This window comes from Salvelinus sp. IW2-2015, linkage group LG4p (assembly GCF_002910315.2).
Source record: "Salvelinus sp. IW2-2015 linkage group LG4p, ASM291031v2, whole genome shotgun sequence".
Lineage (NCBI taxonomy): Eukaryota > Metazoa > Chordata > Actinopteri > Salmoniformes > Salmonidae > Salvelinus > Salvelinus sp. IW2-2015.
Window position 1 is genome coordinate 10,932,351 of NC_036841.1, and position 10,777 is coordinate 10,943,127.

Below are 10,777 nucleotides of genomic sequence, written 5' to 3' on the forward strand. Positions count from 1 at the left end.
ATCAAATCTAATCCTCACAGCCTTCACTTTACCCAGCACTCTCTCCACCAGTTTGGATATCTCAAATGGATTCTTCAAGATTGGCAATCCAATCAACTGCTCCTCATGAATGAACCGCACTCTTACAAGATAAGAAGGGACTTTCTCAGCACTGTACGCATTTTCCATCCCTTTGGACAATAGTCCAATTCTCCTTGATTCCACTGCCATTAGGTTTAAGCCCCACATCAGCTTCAACCATCTTTCCTCCAAAACTCTGCCCTCTGACATGCACTGTCAATTGTGAGACCTTATATAGACAGGTGTGCTTCGTTGTAAATCATGTCCAAACAATTAAATTGGCCACAGCTGGACTCCAATCAAGTTGAGACGGCTCAAGTATGATCAAAGGAAATTGAATGCACCTGAGCTCAATTTGGAGTGTCATAGCAAAGGGGCGTGAATGCTTGTTTTCACTTTGTCATTATGGGGTATTGTGTACAGATGGGTGTATCACCACAAAATGTGGAATAATCAAGGGGTATGAATACTTTCTGAAGGCACCGTAGCGCTTTCAGAAGGATTTTGAAAGATAGTTTTTCAGTGAGTTTCAGTATCAGTTTTATGATGCAGAGAGAGTATCAGGTCATTGTACAAAAGGTTGATTTGAAAAGGAAATGTGACTTCTGTCATTTACATTTAAGTCATTTAGCAGACACTCTTATCCAGAGCGACTTACAAATTGGAAAGTTCATACATATTCATCCTGGTCCCCCCGTGGGGAATGAACCCACAACCCTGGCGTTGCAAGCGCCATGCTCTACCAACTGAGCCACACGGGACCACAACTGAGCCACACTGTCACTTCCCAAATACCATGACCTAGCCTGCACTTCCTCTTGAATGCAACAGAGGGTGGGGGGTGAAATGGCCCTCTTGACCCTCTTGAGGTTCTTGAAGGAGCAGCCAAGGAAGTGAGAGAAGGAAAGAAGTCCATTCAAGCAACGGCAAGTGATGAAAAAATGACTGAATGACACTAAAGAAAACAAACGTACCTGTGTGAAATAGAGGCTACGATAGAGTAGCAGAGGCACACAGGGTCTTATCTGATGACTTGGAGTCTGAGATTGCTAAACGTATTAAGAATCTCGCAGCACAGTTTCAAGGGCTTAGTAGACTCAAATGCAGAGAACATGCCTATGAATTGGCATATCAAAACAACATCCCTGTCCCAGACAGCTGGTCAAGAAATGGAAGGGTAAGTGATATTGAACACAGAGATCTATATCTGAATGTAGGCATACATTTAAGATATGCAATATACCACACCCCCATTCCATGAATTCAACTTTGACCTACCAGCACCATCACCCACTGTCACAGGACACCATCTACCACTTACCCCAAGGCGGCTCAACTTACCCAGTCCCTATGCTCAATTTACTCCATACCCGGAGTAAGTTGTGCCAAGAGACCACTTTTTTTGGAAAAGCTATGTTGTCAAAACTTATTTTTACATGAATTCAGATTATTTCCAGGGATACACAACATCCTGAAATATATGTAGATATATTTATTAGACAAAATACTATATTTCCCTTGACAAAGTGATGCTGAATGTAAAAAAAAAGGCTTAACTTACCCCTCTCTCCCCTATTGTGAAAAGGCCTCCCAATTAAGTGTCAAAATAAAAGGGAGGCAATCTATCATATGAACCACACACTGCTCTGCAGTGCAGCTGAGCTGAGCGATGAGGTCATGTTTCAGTGGCTGTGACCCCTCCCTCCCTCCATTTGCCTCCTCTCATTTACAACAAGTGATCTTTTTCCTTCCCTTAGTGACCATCAAACAGAGACCTGTGCCTAGCAACAAGCAGACGCCACCCCTACACACACTGGGGAGGGTGTTGTTGGCTACAGGGGTAGATCGAGATTTGAGGTGCAGAGATTAATTTCCATAGGGTTGTTTATTGACTGCTTGCATTGCCACCATCCTTTTGGAATTGTACTCAAGGGGAGAGAAAGGTGAGGATTGGAATGTTGTCAATCCATTTCACACAAGGAGAACGAGATAAGGTAAACAAGGAGTCTGATGCAGAAGCCAAAGGGAAAATATCAGGGGGTCAGGGGGTTATTTGTGTATTTTCCATAAATTAATCATATTTCTTAGGGTAGTTTATTATGCATCAATTACTCTTGGTTATTCAAGCATTTTCTGCACAATTTTGGCATCATTTTATGTTTTTTTGTTGAATATAAATATTGTATTGCACATACATATCAGCAACAACCTCTAAAATTGAAAAACTTATCTTAAATACCTTCTTTCTGAAAGAAAATGAATTTGAGTGCAAAATAGCCTACAAGCTCCACTCCCCTTTCTGCCAAAGATACCCACCAATCAGATCCGTTGCCCCAGTTTTCTCCTAATTTTTTACATTTTACAGCAGACCATCTATCCTCTCTCCATCTGAGCAGGGAAATGGGGGATGAAAATGGAAGGATCTCAGGGGGACAGAGAGGGTGGGAGAGCACTCTGGAGAGACAGATCACCAGCCGAGGGTCAGAGCTGGGGGCGCAGACTGGACTCCCACAGGGAGTGTGTCCGCAAAGCTCAGCTGACCCAAGGGGCGTGAGCCTTCACTGACCCTCTTATCCAGTGCTGGCTCAAGTCAGGACTGAGAACAATCAGCTCGAATTCAAATCAAATTGTATTAGTCACATGCGCCGAATACAACAGGTGTAGACCATACAGTGAAATGCTTACTTATGAGCCCCTAACCAACAATGCAGTTAAAAAAAATACGGATAAGACTAAGAAATAAAAGTAACAAGTAATTAAAGAGCAGCAGTAAAATAACAATAGCAAGACAGGGGGGTACCGGTACCGAGTCAATGTGCGGGGGCACTGGTAATATGTACATGTAGGTAGAGTTATTAAAGTGACTATGCATAGACGATAAGAACAGAGAGTGGCAGCGGTGTAAAAGAGTGGTGGGTAGCCATTTGTGTAGCCATCTGGGTAGCCATTTGATTAGGTGTTCAGGGGTCTTATGGCTTGGGGGTAGAAGCTGTTTAGAAGCCTCTAACCTAGACATCCATGGAGTTCACCATGTATTATTCATGAACGTGTGCTGTCTTTGCAGGATTTACCTGCTGGAGAAGGTCTTACCATCTCTGGTCCCACGTGTGGTGCAGCTCCAGAGGCAGAGCGGAAGGGAGAGACTGAGGGAGAAGAAGGGGAAAGAAGCAGGGGTGAGGATGAAGAGGGTTCATCTCCATTCATTCCCCTGCTTTATTAGGGCCATGCTCGATAAGGTCCTCCTCCTCCCCCTCTCATCATCCACCTCTCAATTCCATCCCCCTCCTTTCTGACCGAGAAGAGGCAGAGGCAGCTCGGTACCGCCTGGGGGCTGGAGCTCAACCTGCAACTGCTACAGGTACCAGGCAGCCAGTGGGATATACTCATCACCTCTGAGCGAGAGAGGGAGCGAGATAGAGAGGGTGATAGAGAGGAAATCACAGATGGGGTGCAATACCAAAGTGAAGACGAGGAAGAGAGAAGAGGGGGGGGAGGGAGAGATGATTGCATATGGAGTAGAGACAGAATGATTGATGGCATCTCCCCCCCAACCGTATTGCTCCCCTTCCGTCAGTGCAGGCTTGGTTAGGATGCTACTCTATCATAATAAGAACCGAAGGTGACAATCTACTCATGCACCTAATTCTCATACCGTGATTGTTTCTTTAAATTGGTATTTGTATTCAATAGAATAGCAATATCCTGGTGGAGATTGTTGATGGTGGAACATATAGTGTATCTTGGCCTCCGTGTGCCTCTATGCTCATTCCTTGGATCATTGATTGTCACAGCCCATAAGGCTGCTCTCACCCCACCAGAAGTCCTGTAGTACCTTATTTATCTCACGTCTTAAATAATCTGGCCCACTGTTATTCAACTGATAAACATACACAGTACCCCTCATTTGGCTACGCTCTCTCTCACACACAGCAACAGGGAGAATCGAGAATTGAAGACGGACGATTGTACAGCATTTTCATCAGGAAGCACTCTAAAGACCATGATGGAGGCTGTGATCTACTGTATTCTGTCAACAAGAACCCTCCCCCCAACAAAAAAAAATACAGTATGTATATGCAATTGCTGTGTAACCCACCAGCGCTGAGTACTTTTAAAGACAACATTGAGATGTAAAGTGACTGGTTCTTCCACTGTGTTCTACTAGAGTTATATCACCTTGCAGCAGAGCAATAGGTCACACTTTATTTGGATAGTCCAGATAGTCACACTATCAACAAACTATCTGTTGATAAGCAACTGCTTGCTAAGGTTACAGTTAGGGTTAGGTTTAGAATAAGGGTAAGGGTTAAGGTTAGGTTTAGGGTTAGGATAAGGGTTAAGGTTAGGGTTAAGGGTTAATAGATAGTTAGTTGAAATGTTACTGATCGTCTGTAGAGCATCTACAGATGGACCATCTAAATAAATTGCTACCAAGCAATATTGTGGGAATTTAATGGATATCTGTTCAATGTCCAGGGAAAAACATACCATTTTGGAGAACCCCTACAAACGTCCTTATTTAACGCCCTGGTTAAACATTCCCATTTTTCCTATGTTGTCCCAGCTTGTCTGAGCTGAAGAGGCAGATGAGGCAGTGCAGGGTGGAGCTGCAGAGGGGAGAGGAGATCCAGAGGCGTACCGTGGAGAGACGGAGGGAGTGTCTGGCACTACACTTCACTGACTGGAGGCTCCAAGCCGACCACACACTCTCTCTGCACCTGGTAGGAACAGACCACACTTATAAAGAGAGGAGGGGTTGGCATATGAGGAATACAAGGTAGGGCGTTGTATGATGAGGTCCACAAGTTTTCCCTGACCATATAGGGTCCAGAGTAGTCAGGAAAACTTCCTGGCCCTATTCATTGTGTATATCAGACCATTACAGTACAGATTTGTACATTGCACCTCAGTGTTGATCTGAGCTAGTGTCTATCTACCTCCGTGTGGATTAGTGGATTGGAGAGAGTAAGGATTAGGATTAATGCTGGGGATAAAAGCTTTGGGGGTTTAACGTCAAGACAGACAATAAGACTACAGAGAACCCAGCTTTTAATTAAAGCTGCTCTGAGAGCAGGGCGGAACTCAGAGATGTACTGTACAGAATGGAACAGAGGACACAAGCAATCTTGTTCTGTGTTTTAATCCAATTCGCTCAACGAACATCAGACAGATACGAAAAATAGAAGTAAATCTGTGTAATTTATATTTGGGGGGGGGGGGGGGCCTTCAGTACTTTTCATCCTGAATATTGAGCACTAGCCAGCCTCAGGTAAATCTCTCAGAGACCACTCCTGTAAGCACTACAAGCAACTGGAGTAGACTATGCTCACTGTTTTTGCTGACCACCCACTCACTTTATTGATTGTTCAAACTTGCAATTGCATTTTCAAAAAGAAAACTATTCGCTATCCATATACACTCTTAGAAAAAAGGGTTCTTCGGCTGTCCCCATAGGATAACCGTTTTTGGTTCCAGGTAAAACCCTTTTTGGTTCCAGGTAGAACCATTTTGGGTTCCATGTAGAACCCTCTGTGGAAAGAGTGTACTTGACGTCTCTGAGACAACTAACACTTTGATATGTTGCAGGTGCAGAATGCTCTACTCAGCTTCAAGGAGGTCCTTAATTCCAGAAGTTTAGGTATGTTCCGGTTATGATGCGTTTAGAAGATTCTCAGGCATTAGAACCAGTGTACAGGTGTAGGATCTAATATTTTACTGCAGTGGGCTAAATCAGGGCCATGCAGAGTGATTCTTGGTAGTCTAAAACAAATCTACTTAGAAACAAAAGTCTACACCTCACACACATGGTTAAGGGCTTAAAAAAAAGAAGACACCTGTACCATGTCAGATATAGAGTTGGTATTTATTCAATTTTGAATTTGCATCCCAATATTACACTTTATATGCATCACAGAAGACTGAAATATAACAAAATTGTTTTTACATAGAAACACTGGATTTTCATCGTAATCTTTATTTATGATGAAATTATGAAAAATATTAATAACGTTCCACCCATGAGGCCAAAGAGGGCGCTTTTGGTCATCGACTGCAGGAAAGGGCTACTTTGAAAACTACTGTCACAGCAAAATAATCCTGCAGCAACAGGATTTGAACATTTAGTCCATAATGTTGTTTGAGTGGTGGTTAGGCTATTAGCTGGCTAAAATTAGATTTCATGAAAAGTGCAATACTGTTAATATAACTGTGTGTTAGTGAAGGTTTTCAGTAAATTCATGTAAATAACGAAGCTCATCTGCGTTTCCTGCAATACAGGAACATTCTCAACAACAAATGAGTGATCAAATTAAGATCCTACATCTGTATTTAAGAGGGATTATTTTTCAGATGATCAGTTGGCCTCTGACTTGAACACCGATGATGCTGGCACACCTGACTCACTACAGCAAGACCAATTTGTCCATGTGAAAAATGTATATATATATTTTTTAATATATTCGTTCGTGATTTGTATAGGCGATCAGTGCTCAGTATTTCTCTTCTGTTATTTTAATCTGTCTGTCTGTCTATCTGTTTGTCAGTTTGTCTGTCTGTGTCCCAGTATGTGTGTCAGTTTGTCTCGGGGCTCTCTGAGGAGCAGTTCCAGCTGTTTCTGGAACATCTCTCCCTGTGTAGTCGGGAACACGGCTGTGCAGACAATTTGAGGCACTGCACAGATACAATCTCTCAGGCCTCTTCCCACTGTGACTATGCTAAGGTGACTGACTGAACCATGTCTAACCACCTCCATTAACACACTGCAGTAAATACCATTGATTAACTTTGTGTATAGAACATCATTTCCCATTAGCTTGTCACATCTTACTACTGCATAATGGATTGTAGCTTGTGGGGAAATGATTGCAGAGAATCACATCAGGCTGACTGAGGATGTCATTTAACATAATAAAATCCATGTGCTTTGAGATCTGATGAAAGTATCTATTTGTTGGTTTAGACTGGGTGTCTGGACCTACAGAGTGTTGGTCCTTCTGCTGAGTTTCTATCATGAGAGCAGACAGGAGTCCATGCATGATCCTAACCACTGTGAGTAAACACACACACACAACTAACACACACACACACACACACACACACACACACACACACACACACACACACACACACACACACACACACACACACACACACACACACACACACACACACACACACACACACACACACACACACACACACACACACACACGCACAATTATGTTCACATAAGGCCTGAAGCTAAACAATCAAGAGTTAATGGTTCTGAATGTCTACAAAACTCACATTATATACTACGACGGAATGACATCATCCCAATATGTCCGTGTATCTCTAGTCCATCTAGTGGACAAGTTGGAGTATTACTGACTTACTGCCTTCAAATGTAAAGGCGTATGTTTACTGACAGAGAGAACATAGACATGTCATTGTTACCATTATTCAGCTTGAGTAATTAAATTCAAGCCAGGAAAACAAGCCAGGACTCATTGGCGAATCAGTAGTCAACAACAACAACAATAACAACAACCACAAGGGCCGTTACAAGAAGATGACCATATTACCTTTGGTCTCCTTTGAAGCCCTGTAGCCATGGAGACAGAGAAGACCTGTATGCCATGTGAAGCAGGACAGGGGGACATGCAGCCTCCATGCCTTGAGATAAAGGGTGGAGAAGAAAGGAGGGGAGAGGGGAACAGGGTTACCCCACAGAGAGCCTTGAGTGGAGCACCAAATTGCCGTACACAGCCCAGAACCTCCAGAGGAACGAGGGAACATAGAAGAGGTCATGAAGGGGTCAGGGTCAGACACCCCAGAGCTGGACATAGAGGGGCTATGTGTTGTCATGGAGTCTGGTCCCCTACCTGAAGGTGATTGTGTTCAATTCCTTGGTTGAGGTTCATACAGTGGGGAGAACAAGTATTTGATACACTGCCGATATATCTATATAGACATTTGAAAAGGAACTAACACATAATGTGATAACTTTGAGGAAAGAAAAACCCTGCCATTGCTCTTGTTCGTATCACTTTAGTCAGAGCAAGAGGCTGACACGTAAGCTTGAATAAAAAAAGTGATATGAGACCACTGTGTGGGCTTCTCTTCTCTTTGAGATGAACGCTTGGCAAGACACAGAGCATAAGAATACAATGGAGATTTTTGATTCAGTTCGAGGAACAAAAATCTCTGAAATCATGATCCTAGCCGTCGTTTGTTTGTTCTCCATCTAGTCCCCAGAGAAGCAGAGAATCCTGGGTCATGCTGGACAATGTGTGCCTATGAAAGTGAAGCGGTGAGCCAAGGGCAGTTCCTGCAGCTTGTGCTCAGCTTCCTGGGCAGAGCATCCAGTGGCTCTATGGTGGACAGCCTGGCTGGACACATCAAAGCTGGCTACAGAGAGAAAGAGAGTGAGACACTGTGCCGGCTGCAGCAGGTGATAAGAGATTTAAGAGAGACGAGAGGAGACGGTGAAGGAGTTGTCTGTGGCCCATATAAATGGAATGACTAGTCTACTGTGCTATACTGTACAATAGCCGTGGTCTGAGGGGCTTTTCCCGGCCTTCTACTTCTATCCTGTGGACTCCAACTTAGCAAGCAGTGGTGAAATACACAAACTGTGCCCAACTGTGTACCGTTAATTCTACACAGCCTTATGGGCTGTGTAGAATTAAAATAATGGAGTTTACTGTGTTGTCTTTAGTGTAGCCAGCAGAAAGATGACAGGAGGTCAAAGGAGGTGTTGTCTCTTTTCTTCTCCTGGGACAGCGAGTTTAGAGGAGCTGTGGACAAAGAGGAGGTGGAGAGAGAGCCAAGTCTGTACAAGGATGGAGCAGAGGAAGGGGCCTTACAGAGAGGTCAGAGGTCACGGGGACTTGGCTGTGGAGGTTAACCAACATAGTAGTCCCCAGCAAGCAAAACTGCCTGAAATGACATAATTACAAGCACATTACAAGGAGAACTACCAGTGATCTAGTTGTAATGATGTAATTTCACCCAGCTTTACCCCAAACCTAGTCTCTCTTGAAGTAGCTGCTGTGCTATGGGTGATGATTAAGTCCACCACCTGTGAGTGCTGTGAATACTTTATCTGTCCATTTCATACAACCTTGACCACACACTCTCTCTTATGCCCCCAACCCCCTGCTCTGTTCATACCTGGCAGAATGGTGAGCCACCTCTCTCCAGCTGCTCTGTCCTCTCTCTGGGACAATTCCAGCCTTACTGAGGGCTTTCCTGGTGGACCTGCGAGGGGGCAAGGACGGGGTAGAGGGGCTACCAGGCCTGGCTGCCTGGAGAGGTTCAGCCCAGATGGAGCCTGTTTACGGGGACGTGTTTAGCGCCGTGCTCAGAGTGAGTCTGACACGTGTAGAACATTTCAGACATGACAACATTACTGTAGATTCACTTCAACCTAATGGCTGGCCAGTGACATACAGACGCATAAAACAATAGTCAACAGTCTGAGATAGATACTATAGAATGATATTGTATAATGGGTACACTTCTGGAAAATAAGTTGTGGTTCTAGATAGAGCCTTGTTTATCCTCTTGGTCATAAGCATGGCGCTGAACCCGTTTTGGTTCTATATTGCATAATTTCTTCTTCTGACTCTTATGGTGAATGTGGATTTGTTGAAGACAGTTTGTGTAGTTTGTCCAGCTGATCACCGTAAATCCCTTTGTTACTGTAAAGCATTTTGTGACAACTGCTGATATAAAAATGGCTTTATAAAAGAAATGTGATTTGAAGCCGCGCGTGTCTGTGTGTGGCAGGATGCAGAGGCGAATGCGGAGGGGAAGCTGTTGAGTGTCTCTGTAGCCCTGCTGGAGGAAGAGGAAGAGGGCTCTAGGCAGCGTGATGATGCCTGGCTGGTTCTCAACAAGATGCCCCAGCCACACCAGGCCCCTGTCAGGTCAGTGTCTGGAGATAGTGCTGCCCGTGTCAACGACGCATCAGTCAACCAATCAATCACACAATCAGTCAATCAGTCAATCTAGCCTTTAGTGTAACCGTCTTACCCATAGCAACGTGTCAGCTGCAGCTTGCGTCTGTGTTATTTGTTGGTTTAAGTCTTTTTAGCCTTTAAACAATCCCCTCTAACCCTGTAGCCCCGCTATGCCCTCACTCACTCACTCGCTAATGCCATTTCATCTCTTATGGTTTTTGGGAGCACAGGAAATTCTTTCAGAACCCTGTTACCCGTTACTAGCACATTCATCTTCTGCACATCTACCATTCCAGTGTCTAATTGCTATATTGTAATTACTTTGCCACCATGGCCTATTTATTGCCTTACCTCCCTTATCTTACCTCATTTGCACTCACTGTATATAGATTTTTTTTTTCTTTTCTACTGTATTATTGACTGTATGTTTGTTTATTCCATGAGTAACTCTGTGTTGTTGTATGTGTCGAACTGCTGTGCTTTATCTTGGCCAGGTCGCAGTTGTAAATGAGAACTTGTTCTCAACTAGCCTACCTGGTTATATAAAGGTGAAATAAATCAAATCAAATAAAATTGTAGCTATCATCTCTCTCTCTCTCTCATTATAGGATTTCTGACTATCTCTTTTACTGTTGCTCCCTGCTGTAGTTTCTCAGCCATAGAGCGCTGTAGTCCAGTACACGTGCCCAGAGCGGGCGTTCACGGAGGGGTCTACATTTTCAACAAGTCTCAAACCTCTTCACAGTGTTATGGCTCGTTTATCGCCATTCCCA

At 43.9% G+C, this 10,777-nt stretch overlaps 1 long non-coding RNA gene across 1 annotated transcript; it reads left to right on the top strand.

Annotated features, from left to right (window-relative positions):
- Nucleotides 1-2,468: 2,468 nt before the first annotated feature.
- LOC111957670 (uncharacterized) lies at nt 2,469-4,836 on the top strand. The gene is made up of 3 exons (XR_002876430.2): nt 2,469-3,418; nt 3,991-4,126; nt 4,625-4,836. It is a non-coding gene; the product is annotated as an uncharacterized lncRNA (long non-coding RNA).
- Nucleotides 4,837-10,777: the final 5,941 nt, after the last annotated feature.